Source organism: Prionailurus viverrinus, chromosome D3, assembly GCF_022837055.1.
Source record: "Prionailurus viverrinus isolate Anna chromosome D3, UM_Priviv_1.0, whole genome shotgun sequence".
Classification (NCBI taxonomy): Eukaryota; Metazoa; Chordata; class Mammalia; order Carnivora; family Felidae; genus Prionailurus; species Prionailurus viverrinus.
In genome coordinates, this window is record NC_062572.1 from 70,449,195 (window position 1) to 70,468,669 (window position 19,475).

A 19,475-nucleotide genomic window follows, 5' to 3' on the forward strand; every position below is an offset into this window, starting at 1 on the left:
AAAAAGAGTAACAGCTCCGAAAGAATATCAAAATATTCTGACAGAACTAAAATATGCATGGAAATCCAAAAAAAAAAAACAAAAACAAAAACAAACACAGAACAAAAACAAAACCCACTTAACATCTACTTAAGTGAGGCTCATTAAACAAATTAAATATGACCTGATTCTAGAATTGGGCACGCTTAAATTCTACCAGATATTTTAAGGGGTTATTGCTGACAGAAATCTCTTTTAAAAGCAAAGTATACAAAACAACACAAGAGGTCCATGCAATTTACATTATTACATAATGGATAAACCTCAGTTCTAATCAGAAATCTTACTTTTAAAGTACTATAGAAAAATTCTCTTTCCTGACATTTCTTTAACTGTCATAAATATTAACCACGTAAAATGCAATCCTATTTGTTCTTATTCCTTCAACTGAATGAAAGACAAGCCTGACACTGAAATCCAAAGAGGCACAGAGAACTCCCTTCAGACATAACTTGAATCGATCTTCTGCATGACATATCATAATGAAACTGGCAAAATACAAGGATAAAGAGAGAATTCTGAAAGCAGCTAGGGATAAACAGGACTTAACATACAAAGGTAGATACATAAGGGTAGTAGCAGACCTATCTACTGAAACTTGGCAGGCCAGACAGGAATGGCAGGAAAGCTTCAATGTGATGAACAGAAAAAAATATGCAGCCGAGAATCCTGTATGCAGCAAGTCTGTCATTCAGAATAGAAGGGGACATAAAGGTCTTCCCAAACAAACAAAATGGAAGGAATTCATCACCACTAAACAGCCCTACAAGAGATCCTAAGGGGGATTCTGTGAGTGAAATGTTGCAAGGACCACAAAGTACCAGAGACACCACTACAAGCATGAAACCTACAGACAACACAATGACTCTAAACCCGTATCTTTCAATAATAACACTGAATGTAAATGGACTAAATGCTCCAACCAAAAGACGCAGGGTATCAGAATGGATAAAAAAAAAACAAGACCCATCTATTTGCTGTCTACAAAAGACTCATTTCAGACCTGAGGACACCTTCAGCTTGAAAGTGAGGGGATGGAGAACTATCTATCATGCTACTGGAAGTCAAAAGAAAGCTGGAGTAGCTGTACTTATATCAGACAAACTAGACTTTAAATTAAAGGTTGTAACAAGAGATGAAGAAGAGCATTATATAATAATTACAGGGTCTATCCATCAGGAAGAGCTAACAATTATAAATGTCTATGCACCAAATTCAGAAGCCCCCAAATATATAAAACAATTAATCACAAACATAAGCAAACTTATTGATAAGAATGTGGTAATTGCAGCAGGCTTTAATACTCCTCTTATAGCAATGGATAGATCATCTAGACAGAGAATCAATAAAGAAACAAGGGCCCTGAATGATACATTGGACTAGATGGACTTGAAAGATATATTTAGAATTCTGCATCCCAAAGCAACAGAATATTCTTTCTTCTCGAGTGAACATGGAACATTCTCCAAAATAGACCACATACTGGGTCACAAAACAGCCCTTAATAAGTATAAAAGAATTGAGATCATACCATGCACACTTTCAGATCACAATGCTATGAAACATGAAATCAACCACAGGAAAAAAAGTCCAGAAAACCTCCAAAAGCACGGAGGTTAAAGAACAGCCTACTAAAGAATGAATGGGTTGGGGCGCCTGGGTGGCTCAGTCGGTTAAGCGTCCGACTTCAGCTCAGGTCACGATCTCACGGTCCGTGAGTTCGAGCCCCGCGTCGGGCTCTGGCCTGATGGCTCAGAGCCTGAAGCCTGCTTCCGATTCTGTGTCTCCCTCTCTCTCTGCCCCTGCCCCGTTCATGCTCTGTCTCTCTCTGTCTCAAAAATAAATAAAAAGTTAAAAAAAAAAATTTTTTTTTTTAAATAAAAAAAAGAATGAATGGGTCAACCAGGCAAATAGAGAAGAAATTAAAAAATATATGGAAAAAATGAAAATGAAAATACAACAGTCCAAACGCTATGATATACAGCGAGGGCAGTCCTGAGAGGAAAATACATTGCAATCCAGGCCTCTCTCAAGAAAGAAGAAACATCCCAAATACAAAATCTAACAGCACACCTAAAGGAAATAGAAGCAGAACAGCAAAGACACCCCAAACCCAGCAGAAGAAGAGAAATAATACAGATCAGAGCAGAAATAAACAATATAGAATCTAAAAAAACAGTAGAGCAGATCAATGAAACCAAGAGTTGGTTTTTTGAAAAAATAAACAAAATTGATAAACCTCCAGCAAGGGTTCTCAAAAAGAAAAGGGAGAGGACCCAAACAGATAGCATCACAAATGAAAATGGAATTATTATAACCTATCCCTCAGAAATACAAGCAATTATCAGGGAATACTATGAAAAATTATATGCCAACAAACTGGACAACATGGAAGAAATGGACAAATTCCTAAACACCCACATACTTCCAAAACTCAAACGGGAAGGAATAGAAAACTTGAACAGACCCATAACCAGTGAAGAAATTGAATCAGTTATCAAAAATCTCCCAAAAAATAAGAATCCAGGACCAGATTGCTTCCCTGGGGAATTCTACCAGACATTTAAAGCAGAGATAATACCTATCCTTCTCAATCTGTTCCAAAAAATAGAAAGGGGAGGAAAAACTTCCAGACTCATTCTATGAAGCCAGCATTACTTTGATTCCCAAACCAGACAGAGACCCAGCAAAAAAAAGAGAACTACAGGCCAATATCGCTGATGAATATGGATGCAGAAATTCTCAACAAGATACTAGCAAATCGAATTCAACAGCATATAAAAAGAATTATTCACCATGATCAAGTGGGATTCATTCCTGGGCTACAGGGCTGGTTCAATATTTGCAAATCAATCAATGTGATACATCACATTAATAAAAGAAAAGACAAGAACCATATGATCCTGTCAGTCGATGCAGTAAAAGCATTTGACAAAATACAGCATCCTTTCTTAATAAAGACCCTCGAGAGAGTCGGGATAGAAGGAACATACTTAAACATCATAAAAGCCATTTATGAAAAGCCCACAGCTAATATCATCCTCAATGGGGAAAAACAGAGCTTTCCCCCTGAGATCAGGAACATGACAGGGATGTCCACTCTCACTGCTGTTGTTTAACATACTGTTGGAAGGTCTAGCATCAGCAATCAGACAACAAAAGGAAATCAAAGGCATCGAAATTGGCAAAGATGAAGTCAAGCTTTCACTTTTTGTAGATGACATGATACTCTACATGGAAAACCCAACAGACTCCACCAAAAGTCAGCCAGAACTGATACGTGAATTCAGCAAAGTCGCAGGATACAAAATTAACATACAGAAATCAGTTGCATTCTTATACACTAAGAATGAAGCAACAGAAAGACAAATAAAGAAACTGATCCCATTCACAATTGCACCAGGAATCATAAAATATCTAGGAATAAACCTAACCAAAGATGTAAAAGATCTGTATGCTGAAAACTATAGGAAGCTTATGAAGGAAATTGAAGAAGATACAAAGAAATGGAAAAACATTCCATGCTCATGGATTGGAAGAATGAATATTGTTAAAATGTCAATACTACCCAAAGCAATCTACACATTCAATGCAATCCCAATCAAAATTGCACTAGCATTCTTCTCAAAGCTAGAACAAACAATCCTAAAATTTGTATGGAACCACAAAAGACCCCAAATAGCCAACGTAATATTGAAGAAGAAAACCAAAGCTGGAGGCATCACAATCCCAGATGTTAGCCTCTACTACAAAGCTGTAATCATCAAGACAGCATGGTATTGGCACAAAAACAGACACACAGACCAATGGAATAGAATAGAGACTCCAGAATTGGACCCACAAATGTATGGCCAACTAATCTTTGACAAAACAGGAAAGAATATCCAATGGAAAAAAGACGATCTCTTTAAAAAATGGTGCTGGGAGAACTGGACAGCAACATGCAGAAGAATGAAACTAGACCACTTTCTTACACCATTGACAAAAATAAACTCAAAATGGGTGAAGGACCTGAATGTGAGACAGGAAACCATCAAAACCCTACAGGAGAAAGCAGGAAAAAACCTCTCTGACCTCAGCCGCAGTAATTTCTTACTTGACACATCTCCAAAGGCAAAGGAATTAAAATCAAAAATGAACTATTGGGACCTCATAAAGATAAAAACCTTCTGAACTGCAAAGTAATCAATCAACAAAACTAAAAGGCAACCAATGGAATGGGAAAAGATATTTGCAAATGCCATATCGGACAAAGAGCTAGTATCCAAAATCTATAAAGAACTCACCAAACTCTACACCCGAAAAACAAATAATCCAGTGAAGAAATGGGCAGAAGACATGAATAAACACTTTCCTAAAGAAGATACCCAGATGGCACATGGCAACAGGCACATGAAAAGATGCTCAACGTCATTCCTGATCAGGGAATGCAAATCAAAACCACACTGAAATATCACCTTACGCAGGTCAGAGTGGCTAAAATGAACAAATTAAGGAGACTATAGATGCTGGAGAGGATGTGGAGAAACGGAAACCCTCTTGCACTGTTGGTGGGAATGCAAACTGGTGCAGCCACTCTGAAAAAGTGTGGAGGTACCTCAAAAAATTAAAAATAGATCTATGCTGTGACCCAGCAATAGCACTCCTAGGAATTTACCCAAGGGATACAGGAGTGCTGATGCATAGGGGCACTTGTACCCCAATGTTTATGGCAGCACTTTCAACAATAGCCACGTTATGGAAAGAGCCTAAATGTCCATCAACTGACGAATGGATAAAGAAATTGTGGTTTATATATACAATGGAATACTACTTGGCAATAAGAAAGAATGAAATATGGCCTTTTGTAGCAACGTGGATGGAACTGGAGAGTGTTATGCTAAGTGAAATAAGTCAGGCAGAGAAAGACAGATACCATATGTTTTCACTCTTATGTGGATCCTGAGAAACTTAACAGAAGACCAGGGGGGAGGAGAAGGGGCAGGGGGGAAGTTACAGAGAGGGAAGGAGGCAAACCATAAGAGACTCTTAAATACTGAGAACAAACTGAGGGTTGATGTGGGGGGCAGGGGAAAGGGGAAAATGGGTGATGGGCATGGAGGAGGGCACTTGTTGGGATGAGCACTGGGTGTTGTATGGAAACCAATTTGACAATAAGTTATATATAAAAAATAAAATAAATGAAATAAACTTTTTGTGGAAGAGTAAACATGGCCAAGTCAACCTTGAAAATGAAGAGTGATGAGAGGGCCTTTCACTACCAGGTATCAAGCCATGCCATGCAGCTGTAACAATAAAAACAGCATGGTGTTTGCACACACGAAGAAACAGACGAACGAAAGAAATCCACCTACAAACCCAATGTATGGCTCACACCTGCGGTGTAGACATAAACAATATACAGTAAAGATGGATCCACAAATCAATGAGGACAGAGGAGATTGTACAGAAGACTGGCTCATTTCACAAAGAAAACAATGATGGATCCCTATCAAAGGCCTACTACAGACAGATTAAAGACCTGGAGGTGAATGGTAAAGCTAAAGTTAACACAAGAAAATGTACGCTAAGTTTCTAACAGAAGGACAAAAAAAGGACTTCTTAAATAAAAGCCTAAGAGCACAAACCACAAAGCCAAAAAATACATTTAATCACATCAAAATTCAGGATTACTGCTCAACAAATGAAACCTTGGACAAAGGTAACAGGCAGATGATACAGACAAGAACAACAAGAAACTAATATCTAGAATATTGCCAGCAACTCCTGCACACGTCCAAGAAAAAGGTGAGAACTCCACTAGGAAATAAGAACAAAATATATAAACAGTTTAAGACAGTGTGATATCCCTTTATGCTGTAGAAAGCAAAGTACCGGCAGGCATATGATGATATATAAACCCTCATGTACTGCTGATAAAAATATTAACCAGAGAAGTCATCTTTAGAGAGCAACCCATGACCCAAATATGTATATATGCCAAAGAAAAATTCACAGCAACTGGCTGAGGACTGTGCTAGGCAAACTCTAAAACAACCCCCAATAATCCCTGCTTCCTGCTATTCATATGCTCTTATGTACTGCCTCCCCTTGAGTATAGGCTGAATCTAATAACTCACTTTTAACCACTTTCAAGGGGCGATTATCTTACAAAGCAACTACAGCTTGTGCTGGGTACTCTCTCTTGCTCTTTTTTTTCCCTTTCTGTGGGAGAAGCTAACCACCCTGTTGTGAGCTGACATATGCAGACGTCTACCTGGCAAAGAACTAAGGGAGGCCTCCAGTCAACAGCCAGTGAAGATCTGAGGCCCTCAGTCCAGTTTCCCTAGAGGAACAGAATCCTGCCAACAGCAAATGAGAAATCAAGAAAGCAGGTCTCTCCCTCCCTAGCTGAGGCTTCTGACGAGACCACAGCCCCACCAATAAGCTCAACTACAACCTCAAGAGGTATCTGGGTCAAGAGGCACCACGCCAGCTGTGCCTGCACTCCTGATCCTAACAAACTATGAAACAATTCATTACTTGTGGTGTTGCAAAGTTGGAGAAAGCCCTGATGTCCATCACTGAGGAACTGGGTAAGTAAAATGTGGTGGATACACACAATGAAAGTTTTAACAGCAGCAGACTAGATGTTCATTTAGTGTCACCGGTAACGTTTAAGAACAGTTCTGAGAGGAATAAGTAAACAGATGAGTTCTGTAACAATTCTATTTATGTACATTAAAAATACATGTACATGTAACATTTAGTTGATCATATACATATAAAAATAATGCATTAAACACATTTCAAATGGCTGTTTACGGGAAAGAAGAGCAGCACGGAGTGGGGATATATGGGAATAAATGAACAGATGAATATCAAATGGAGGGAGAGATGGACCTCACATGAAGCAGGGATGACAGTTAGCCTTGAACTGAAGAATATGGTCTATTCAACCCTATGCCTCATGTGTCCAAAATCAGAGACAGTGGGACAAAGGGGTGCATCAGAGGTTGGGAGACATATTGACATGGAGAAATACTTTGACCAACCCAGGAAACAAAGAACATGCAATAAATTATCTAGCTAGAATATTATGAGGACCGCGATGAAAACACTGACAACAGGAATGGAAAAGAGCAACCAGACTTGAATGATACGGAACAAAATAAAACTAATAGCACTCAGTGACAGACGGTATGCTTAACGTGGGCAAAAAAGGCTAAGACTAATCAAAGAAGACAGGCTTATAGATTTAGAACTCATGGTGTATCAACCTAAATCAAGAACACTGCAAATGGACAATCACTTTACACATATTTACGTGTATTGAAAACGTTCCCTTCTATTCCTAGTTTTCTAAGTTTTTTTTTTTCATGAATGGATGTTGAATTTAGTCAAATGCTTTTTCCACACTTACTGAGACACTCATATGGCTTTTCTAATTTGTTCTGCCAATATGGCATATTGTGTTGATGGATTTTCAAGTCTTAACAATATCACATTCGTCCGATAAGCCCCACTTGTTTATGATGCTATGCCCTTTATCATATATTACTGGGTGCAATTTACTAATTTTTTTAAACAATATGTTTCTCCTACATTGATAAGACATACTAGTCTGTAACTTTCTTTTTATGTAATGTTCGTTAGGTTTTAGTATCAGGGTTATGCTAGCCTTACAAAACACATTACTCATCTGCTTCTGGGACGTACTTTATTGAAATACTTGCCTCGCGACATAATATTGAGCAAAAATGGTAGAAAGTTATGTATTATATGAATGAATATACATGCAGGTGCTAACAGGCAAAAAATAAAAAAAAAAGCAATCTTGAGAGATGAGATTACAGGTGACTATTTTTATTATTTTTAATTTAAACTTTTTAAATAGGAAGAGCATGAAGAAAATGAATATAAGAAATGTTTGCTCCCAAATGGCTGTGCCTACTGGGAAATTTCCTTGAGAAACAAAATCATAGTGATGATGGTCTGAGCATAATGTCTAACCTCATTTTAACCATAGGTCTTCTTAATGATACCCCTCTTACTTCACTGTGAGCAATCAAAGTAACAAAGCTTTGTAACTAGGGAAAAACAATTTAGCAGGAGAGTGCCTTAGTGCTTGTAGATTGCAATTGACAAACTAACAGACTGAGTGGTTCACAAAGCACAGAAATTTATTTCTCACAGTTCCAAAGGCCCAAATCAAGGCACCTGCAAATTCAGTGTCTGATAAGAGCTGGCTTTCTGGGTTCACAAACAGTGAGCTTTTTTTTTTTTTTTTTTTTTATTCTTGTTTTTTAAGTAAGTTCCACGCCCAGCGTGGAGCCCAATATGGGGCTTGAACTTATGACCCTGAGATCAAGACCCGAGTTGAGATCAAGAGTCGGATGCTCAACTGACTGAGCCACCCAGGTGCCCCTGACAGTGACCATCATTCTGCTGTGTCATCACACAGTGGAAGGGGGACAAGGAAGCTTTCTTGGGTATCTTTTACATGGGCACCAATCCCATTCATGAGGGCTCTGTCCGCATGACCTAATCATCCCCCCCAAATACCATCACCTTGTAGGTTAGGTTTCAACATAAGAATTTTGGAAGGACACAAGCATTCAGATCACAGCAATGAGTCAGCCACACTTGTATTACTTAGGGCTCTGCAGAGAAAGAGAATCAATAGTATAGGAATAGATATAGACAAAAAGAGATTTACTATGAAGGACTGACTCACACAATTATGGAAGCTGAGGGGTCCATTACTTGCCATCTGCAAGGTGGACGCTCAGGAAAAGCCTGGTACAGTTCCAGTCCAAACCCAAAGGCCTGAGAACCAGAAAAACCCCAGGCTAAGTCGGAAGGCCCAAGAATCAGGAGGACCAATGTCTAAGGACATGAGAAGATGGAGGTCTCGGCTAAAGCAAGAGAGTAAATTTATCTCTTTCCTCCACCTTTGTGCTTTATCCATCCCTCAAAGGACTGGATGACACCAGCATGGGTGAGTATGATCTTTTTCACTAAGTCTACTGATTCTAATGCTAACTACTTCTGGAAACACACTCACGGATACACCCAGAAATAATGAAACCATGCCTGACCTCTAGGCACCCCTCAGCTCAGTTAAGCTGTCACACAAAATTAACCATCACACTTGCCAATCAAAGATGTAAGTTACACTTTTAAATACTGGCTGAGGGCACAGAGTCACAGATTCAGTCTCATTGAAAGCATATATTTTTTTGTTGTTGTTGAAAGCATACTTGAAAGACTTTGTACGTAGAAATTTTGTTCCTTCATAAGAAACAAACAGCATTCTAACACAGACACCTAGTTTTTAGTGACTATCCAAAGCAAATACACATTTCAGTAAAAACTTTTTACTCAAGATAAAGCTAGCACATACAGTATTTGCTATTCTGATTTCCAAAATAGCCTATAACTATGAGCCAAAACCAAGACTTCCCATATGTCAATACACCATTTACTATGAATAAAAATGTAAGATTTGGAGAACCAAAAGGAACTAATGCCTGAAAAGAAGGGCATCTAGCGTCTCTTTGTTTGCATAGACTAAAAAACAGTTCAAATACACTGTAGTCACTCAGATTTGATCATGATGGAGACCACAGTGATCTCTCTTGTGAGACATCTACTGAAGAGCTGAGCAGCCACTTCTTATCTGTAAATCATTGTTATACAAGTTAAGAATGGGACTTCATCAGTACAATACCAAACACACAGTGGTACACGTACTGTCCAGACAACTGCACAGTCTGCTTTCAGAAGGAAAAAAAAAACACCTGAATCTACACCTCAGACCCTATATACTAAAAGAAATCCCAAATAGATCAGAAGATTAAATCTTAAAAAAAAAAAAAAAAAAAAAAAGAAAATCCTAGGGGCCAAGATGGAACATTCTCTTAAAACATGCTTTAAAGAAGGCCTTTTGGTGCTTCTATTTTAGAGGGACAGACAAAAATGCTGTGCAGTAAATGAAAAGGTCGTAAGTGCCATGAAGAAAATAACGCATGAAGGTTGGATAACGAGTACCTGGTTAGGGTGGTTAGGAATAGTGAGGCTAAGCTGCTACTACAGAAGTCCAAAATGAGGTTTTAAACCAGATCAAAGCTCATTTCTCTGCCACTCAGCAGTCAGATCAAGCAGGATCTACTTAGTAAGATCACTCAAAGGCTCTGCCGGGAAGGAAGCTCTGTCACCCTTTGCATGTGCTTCCAAGTTTGTTCTGGTTACCATTTCCCACCAGAGAGAAGGGAGAAAAGTGCACTCCAAGGAGAGTCATTTCTTTTTAAATAACGTAAGAGCTGTATATATCAATTCCTCCGGTACACCCATAGCTAGCTGGCAAGCGAGCCTGAGAAACGTCATCTCTGCCTGGACAACCACTGCCCAGCCAAATGCTAATAAAGAGAAGAATGAATTTGAGGGACCACTGACAATCTATCACAGATGTGTTACAATTTTAAGTAAGAAGACTCAACACGAAGCTGACTTTTGAGCAAAGACTTGAAAAAAGCAAGGAGGCACAGGAAGAGTCTGCCAGGGAGAGGGACAAGCGCATGCAAAGGCCCAGAGATAGGAACATGCCTAGCATATTTAAGGAACGCCAAAGAAGCCAGTGGGGCTACAATGAAATGTGCAAGAAGGCAGGTAGAAAGAGAAAGGGTCAAAAATGTTAACAATGAGCCAGTTTATACATCCGAAGGCCTAGAAGCTATCAACGATGGATGAATTAAGACTCTTAAAAGTCGTTTTTGAAAATTTACCACGTCAAAACAAAAGCGTGCTATAAGCAAATAAGTCAAGTCAAAAGGCAAATCTAGAGGGGCGCCTGGCTGGTTTGGTTGGTAGAACTTGCAACTCTTGACCTCAAGGCTGTGGGTTCGAGCCCCACATAGGTGTAGAGATTACTTAAAAGATTCAAAGCTTTAAAAAAAAGAAAGGCAAATTTAGAAAAAAAAATACTTTAAATTCATATCACAAAGGGGCAATAGGAGTCCTATAATTAGATGGTAATGACAGTTTCACAACTTGTGTGAATTCACTAACGACCACCTAATAATACATTTTCGAGGGGTAAATCTGGGGGTATCTGAATATCCTCATAACAATAATGAGAAAGATCTTTAAATGCTTGTGTACAAAAGCTGCCTGGATAAGGTGCTGACTGGAAAAAGAAGAAAGTTCAAAAGAGTATGTATAATTTCCCATCTTTTGTGTGACTGCAGGGAGATATAAGAATCTGTGCTCATAACTGCATATGCATCGCATGAACATCTTCGGGAAGGATACAGAAGAGACTAAGAACAGTGGTTACTTATGGAAGCAAACAGAACAGCTGGAGGGATGCGGAACCAGAAGAGGCAGTAGACTGTTCACTTAGGTATTTGGATATTTTAAAAATACGGTCTAAGATTAAATTAATCAAGAACTAAAAACAGAGGACTGTCATAAATGTTAAAATTAAACTTTCATTGATTCACATCTGCTGACATATTGAAATAAGAGCAAACAAAAACTTAAATCACATTGTGCTATGATGTAGAAGTCAGTGATCCAAAATTAGGAGACTTAGGGTCTGCCTCTAAGCTCTCTAGTAAACTCATTCTGTTAGCACCAGGTGTTGTATGGAAACCAATTTGACAATAAATTTCATAAAAAAAAAAAACCCTCATTCTGTTAATTTTAACAAATAATTCCTCTGGGTCTCAGCTTTCCTATTTTTAAATTTGTTTTTAATGTTCATTTATTTTTCAGAGAAGCAGAGACAGAGTGTGAGCAGGGGAGGGGCAGAGAGAAAGGGACACAGAATCGGAGCAGCCTCCAGGCTCTGAGCAAGCTGTCAGCACAGAGCCTGACGCGGGGCTTGAACTCACAAAATGCAAGATCATGACGTGAGCTGAAGTCGGACGCTTAACGAACTAGTCACCCAAGCACCCCTCAGCTTTCCCATTTTCAAATAAGTACTTTGGGCAAAATGATCTCTACTGTCATTTCTTGCTGTAACTTTCTATAATGCTCAAAAAAAGGAATTCAGGGCAATGTTAGATTTCTGTGAAAACAACATTTTAAATGTATTAATTGGCCTATCCTAAGTGCCAAATAATCAGGGAAAAGAGCCAGACAGGCCAATAGTACTTAAAAGAAACCAAAATGGTACCATGCTGAGTGTGGTGGTTTTTCAAAGATGAAAAATGTTTTAAGCTAACAGATCTTTCTTGTTTTAATGTCCTTGTATGATCTTCAGAAGATCTGCATCACACAATCGCCAAAACAAAGTCGACTTTAAAAAGCCAAAGTGTTGCTCTGACTGCCATATTATCCCAAGAACTTTCCACCATCTGGGCTGGAAACGTCCTAAAACAAACTACTGTTGGAGCAAGTTATTTAATTTCATGTGAAGAAAAAAAGGACAGGCGCCTTGACCTTGCACTGCTCTGCTAGGGCAGAGTGGAACACTTGGATAAAGACAAAAGCCTTCATGAAATGGGTGTTAGTGTTGGCTAAGGACAAAGTCAACGAATACGGAGGAGAAAAACATCCTCCTTTTTTACTTACTATTGGATAAGAAAACGGACAGTACTGTAAATGGAACATATGTTTAACAAAAACAACTGACAAATTCAAAGGACTGAGACCAAAATTTAGAATTATCACTGTCACGCCACCAAGGATACTGTGAAAGTAAAGTAAAGTAAAGTCTTTCCTGTGAAAGGAAAGACTAAGAAGGAGTGCAGTGTATCACAGATGCTGTCAGTAGTTTTGGGGCTGGTTTTAAAAGTGAACAAAATCAAAGACACGGTAATACCTTTTGTTTATACAAATCTTAATAGTGGAACAGAAAGTGCCTGGAGACTAGGAGTCAAAAAAATCTGGATTCTAGTCTCAGAACTGTCACTCATTACCTTCATAAGCCACCTCACCTGTCGACTTCACCTTATGTAAAAATCAAGGGGGCAGATCAAATAAACTCAAATATCCATTCCGTCTTTTCGTGGTTTCTTAAAGAGTCAGTGCTCTACATATAACAATGCATCAAACGCATCAATAAAATATAGCCACATAACTTCTTGAAATGGTTATATGGATGTCCAGACTCCAATTATGCCAACTTAAAATGTTGCATTGATAAAACAAGAACCAGAGGAAAAAGAGTTCTCAGGAATTGAAAATGATTGCTAAACCATCTCACTCGTAATGAGAAAATACATGTAAGAATCACACTACGATTTCCATTTTTAATTTACAAAAAAGTTTATGCAATATTGGCAAGGCTCTGGTCAATGATTTTGGTGAGACTATAATTGGTATAATCTAGGGTGCCTGGGTGGCTCAGTTGAGCGTCCAACTTCAGCTCAGGTCATTTTCTTGCAGTTGATGGGTTCGAGCCCCACACCAGGCTCTGTGCTGACAGCGTGGAGCCTGCTTGGGATTCTCTCTGTCCTCTCTCTCTCTCTCTGCCCCTCCCCCATGCTCTCCCTCTCTCTCTCAAAATAAATAAATAAATTTCAAAAAATAATAATTGATATCATCTCTTTAAGGGAGTTTAGGTTTTTTAACCAAATTTATATTCTTATCAAATTTTAAAATGTACACACTTAATACCAATTCTAAAACTTATATGATGGCTATATCTGTACACATGCACGAAGTTAATTTATGTACATGTAGTATATCACAACAATGGAATATTATTTGGTGCTAAAAACGAATGAGCTATAAAGCCATGAACATGGAAGAACCTGAGATGAATACTGCTAACAAAGCTAACTGGAAAAGGCTACATACTGTACAGTTCCAACTGTATGACATTCTAGAAAAGGCACAACTAAGGAGACAGCAGAAGGATCAGTGGTGGCTACGGGATGAACAGGCAGAGCACAGAGGACTTTCAGGGTAGTGAGTCTACTCTTATAATACTATTAATGGTGGATCCAGGTCATTTCCCGTTTGGTAAAACCTATTCTACGTATGATGCATGAAGAGTGAACCCTAATATAAACCGTGACTTTGGGTGATAATGATGTGTCAGTGTAGGTTCCTCGACTGCAGCAAATGTCCTACTCCGGGGTGGGATGTGGTAGGGGGGGTAGGAGTGCTACACAAGTGCGGGGACAAGGATTAGATGGGAATTCCCTGTATTTTCTGCTCAATTTTGCTGTGAACCAAAAACTGCTCAGAAAACTAAAGCCTACTAATTCAAAGAAAAAGAAATAGCATTATTTAGAAATATATATACATAAAGGTATAATAACGGTAAAGATTTCTATAAACCACCCAAACAGTTAAACATCAAAAATGACTGTCTCTGGGGAGGAAAGAAATCAAAGGGATAGGACAAACAGCATTTGTTCTCATCATAAGCCCTCTGTGCTGTTTTTTTCCAAAGCCATGAGCACACATGGATTACCATTAAAATAATTCCATCAGGGGCGCCTGCGTGGTTCAGTCGGTTAAGTGTCTGACTCAATTTCAGTTTAGGTCATGATCTCTCTCTCATTCATGTGTTCAAGCCCCGTGTTGGGCTCTGTGCTGCCAGGGTGGAGCCTGGTTGGGATTCCTGTCTCTCTCCCTTTCTCTCTGCCCCTACCCTGCATGCATGCACACTCTCACTCTCTCTCAAAATAAATAAACTAAAAAATAAAATAAAATAAAATAAATAAAATAATTGCATCAGTATCAATGGCTAGTATTAAATATCCATGTGTAATGTAATCTGGATTATACATGTGTATAATATACATGTGTAATGTAATCTGGAAAAGAAATTACTCTGTCAAGAATTAACTTATGTAAGTGACACAAAATTAAAAATTGATTTTTTTTTCAAAAATCAATTCTTTGCTTGAAGAATTCAACTTTGCAATTATTACTATCAAACTTCCTCATTCATACTTTGCTATCCATGTACTAATAACAGCAAGAGAAATTAACAAATGTATTCCGTGCCAGTCTTGGTTTTATGACAGTAAAAATTCTTGGAAGGCAGAGAGTCAGTGTTTTCAGGGCCACCTAAGAATCCTGCAAACTGACCTTAGGAAATGCATATCCCTTCTACTCCAGAGACATCATATAGAAGATGAAAGGGCTAGGCTAAAGAAAAGCTGAATTCTCGTTCTAAAAATCCAACGATTATCTGGCTCATAACCTGCAAGCAAAATATGCAAACAGGCAAAATGATAGCCAGGATTCAGGACCCCACTTCTGCTGCTGCTAATCTTTCCCACCAAAGGCCAGGTTGGCACCAGTCCTCCGGGCAGCCAAACACGGTAGAAACTCCCTTCAGTTCCCACACGATTCAGCCTTGTTCTCTGCAATCTCAGACATCATGTGCCCTCTGCCCACTATACTTGTTGGTGACCCAGTGCTGCTCCTTTTCACTGAGAAGTCTAAAATAGGAAAATTAACTCAGAAAGCAAATGTATTCAGTGTTTTTCTTGAGTACTCAGGATGCATAAGACAATACACTTTTATAATCCTAAAGCATTTTAAAATGTACAAAAGCATCTTCAAGTGCACTGCTCTGGCAACACAGTAGGCAGTGAGAACACCAGGCAGACCTCATCTGGGTTCAGGGGCTCCCTCTCAGCCGCTGGCCACTCCACTGCATCTAAGGACATGATGTACGGCCTGGCTGTTCCTCCAACAGCCACAGGAGTTGATCGCCAAACTCATGCACTTCAATTTCCTTACCTAAAATGCTGAACAGCTGAACTACATGTCTTCAAATGTCTTTTCCAAGTATCAATTTCTGGTCTGATCTATTACCCCTAACTTTAAAATGAGAAGACTGAGACATGGAGGACATCGCCTGTTAGAAGAGTTGGGATTCAAGCCCGATCTTCTGGATTCAGAATTAGTAATGTCTTTTCCTTACCACACAGTATGTCCTATACTTCTTAGCAATCAGTTGTGCAATTATGAGCAATCTGAGCACATAACTTATAAAATCAACATGATTTGTGGTACTGGAGGTGTTTTAGTCAGACTTCCATCAACATGGTAGACCTCTACATATTTTTTAAAAATTTAGCTGAGAACCCCCCTCCTCGCCACACCAGACTTCAGTAAACATGGTCAAGGTTTGGATAGTTTTTAAGAACTTAACTGAGATCCCCCGCCTCCTCACCACACCAGAAATCCATTTTCAAACTAAAAAGCTGTTGTGAACTTAATATATAATACCGTCTTGGCATATGAAAATGCTATCACCTTTAATTCGGAGCACGTAATGACAAAAATCCCTAATTCAATCAGAAAGCCATACTAGGCATTTCCCTACAGCACCTACAACTTGAACACGGACTTGCTCTTTCAGCTACCTGCTCTGCTGAGGCTGGATCTGGAGAAGGGTTTAGGTGTTAACATGCGGGGCTTCTACCGAAAGGCATTTTGTTGATAGTCTAGCCCTTCACTGCCAGCAATGGGTCCTCTAGTTCCCTCACTGTCCCCATCAACTGTAGACTTCATAAAGTAACTGTTCATGGTTTTTCACACTCTCAAACCTTCTCAATGGTAGCACCAAAGTTTTCGAATTTTCCAATTTTCCACAGGATAACATCTAAGCCAATATCATTAGTTTATGGGTCAAATAAATATGCATTTCATATCATTTTATTACATTTCGGAAACCCTATGGATAAAGTGATTTAACAAATAAGATTCTTATTCAGTTTCATCCCTTCCCAAACACTTCCAGAATGGATTTTAGAAAAACAGCTCTAAAAGTACCTTCTTTTACATCTTAATAAACAGAGAACTCTAAACATAGTCAAATCGTCAGTCTTTCTAAAATTCAAGTCTTTGCCCCATCAAACAACACAGTCCATCCCTAATCTCCCACAAACCCTCTGCTCTAATCAAGCTAGTGGACTTATGAGGACGCCTGGGTGGCTCAGTAGGTTGGATGTCCAACTCTTGATCTCAGCTCAGGTCATGACCCCAGGTCGTGGGATTGAGCCCCATGTTGGGCTCCACACTGAGCATGGAGCCCCCTTGGGAGTCAGTCTCTCTCTCTCTCTCTCTCTCTGCCCCCTCCCCCACTTGAGCTCTCTCTTGCTCTCTTTAAAAACAAAACAAAACAAAACAAAAAACTAATGCACTTATGATTCCTCAAATTCATTATTTACACTCAAGAGGCCCTGGGCCGGCTCCTCTCTGGCTCTTCGATGGCCGAGCCACTGCTAATCACGACAGCCCCAGTGACTAGCACTCAGCACTGCTCCTCCTCCTGGGCAATCTTTCTACGTACTTATCCATCTCCAAGCTCTTCAGAAACCACACCTTTCTTTGTCCAGGGCCTAGTAAAGTATAGACACACGGCATATTCCCAATACGGGTTTTTGAGAATGAACTTAATGAAAGAGAGATTATCATACTGTAAAGGGATAATCTGAGGACTACTGAGATATAAAGTTAACTGTCCCTAAACTCAATGGTCTCAGACCACTCAGCATTTTTAACTAATCTACCATTTCCTTAAATGCTGTCAGACGTTATTTCTCCGTGTTTCTGTTTCCATAGCCCTCTTCTACTACTAACGTCTATAGGACACCTAGTTTCTATAATACAACGTACCATCTGCAAAGGGCTTTGAGCCACTGCATTTGCCATGGAATGTGCCTTAGCACAATACTGTCTGCATACAGACTAGATGAGGACAAACAAAATGCTTTCAGCACACTGGACAGGTTGTGCCCCTACTATCTCAGCCATTTGACAAATATTTGCTGAGAGCCTACCATGTGCCGGCTGGCCTGAACACTGCGGGTAACAGCAATGAGCAAAGCAAACGCAGGCACAGAACAGTCCTGGTTTTCACGGAGCGTTCCTCCTAATCTTATTTGAGGGAAACAAGCAAGAAGAGTCATAGCTAATATGGAAAGTAGTGGTAAGTGTCGAGTAGAGACAAAAACAAAGCATGACGACAGAACAGAGAATGAGAGGGGTCCTGTTTCAGGGTGGTCAGAGCAGCTGCTTCTAAGAAGCAGGCCTCCTCGGAGCAGAAGGAAGCATGATGGTGAGGACATGAGCCACGCGGGTACCTGAGGGGGGATGTTCGAGGCAGAAGAAGAAAAGAGGGCAAAGGCCCTGGAGACAGGGAGTGGGCTGGCACGTCCTAAATTAGCAAGGACACCTGTGTGGCTGAAACTGAATGAGTGGCACGGATGAGGTCAGCGGAGAGCGTCAGCACCCCCCGTACTCGAGCGGTAGGCAAAGCCACGCTGCACGAGTAGAGACACCCAGAAAAAGGCAATCGATTCGGGGTATCTCATCTAAAAGAAGAATGTTCTTAGATTAAATCATAACTGGAAAATCTGCAAATCGGGGCCAGGCTGAGAATTAAACAGCCCTAGTCCTCAACGAGTTCACAGGTTGATAAAGAGAACACAGAAATGGATCTCAGAAGAAGAGGCTGTACATCCGACCTGGGGCCGGTGGGATGGCCCACTTGGAGCCAACCTCACAGGGACCTGTATGGAGTGGTAGCCGTAGAGAAGGGTAGGACCCAGGGTTGACAAGAGCATCATCATATACAGCTAAGAGGGATGGCTTTCACAAAAACAACACCAAAGACAGACAAAAAGACAGACAAGTTAAGAAATCCAATTCAAGGGGTGCCTGGGTGGCTATGTCAGCTAAGAATCGGACTCCTGATTTCAGGGCAGGATCGCACGAGGAGCCCCGCGTCCGGCTCTGCGTTGCCAGATTCTTGGGATTCTCTCTCTCCCTCTCTCTCTCTGTCTCTCCCCTGCACGCGCACTCTCTCAAAATAAATAAATAAACCTTAAAAAGAAGAAACCCACTTCAAGTTCTCCAAATAACTTCTATTTCATAATAAGATAGCCTCACGAGCAAACCTAAGTATTGGGCCCATCCTGTGTCAGATGTTACGTTACTGCTCTGCTGGGGCCCTTCCAAAGCTCAACCACTGGGCTGCGTCAGCCGGGTCTCATTCAAACCCCCAACAGAAACACCGCGAGGACCGATTCACAAACTCTAAGTGTTACGCGTTCAACTCTGTCATGCCAAACCATTTCTTGTATTACACCTTCTATTCATGTCTTGAGGAAAATACCTTCGTCTTACTTAAGTTATTCCTTCCCAGTCACTTCCTTGAGATCACAGAGAAGGCAGAGCAAAGCACAGGCTTTTACTGAATTCTAGTGGGATCTACCCAATATACACTGAAAAATGCCAAGTCATGACCCTGTGAACGACTTAGTCTTTTTTTGAAATATATAAATGCTGAGAGGTATGGAGTAAAGAACGGATTCCCGGAAGATGTGCTATTTTAATCAGGCTTTGAAGATTAGCATCTCATAGAATTATTATTTTACCAAAATATCCAACTATCAGAGAAGCAGTTTCCACTAACTCCTTACAAGTCAATCTTTATTACAAGTGAATTCCCACAAACTCTGGGAGTTTATCTA

At 39.9% G+C, this 19,475-nt stretch overlaps 1 protein-coding gene across 3 annotated transcripts in view; it reads right to left on the bottom strand.

Moving 5' to 3' along the window:
- Positions 1 to 19,475, bottom strand: part of DYM (dymeclin) — a 356,068-nt gene that overhangs the window by 244,760 nt on the left and 91,833 nt on the right. The window lies entirely within an intron of this gene.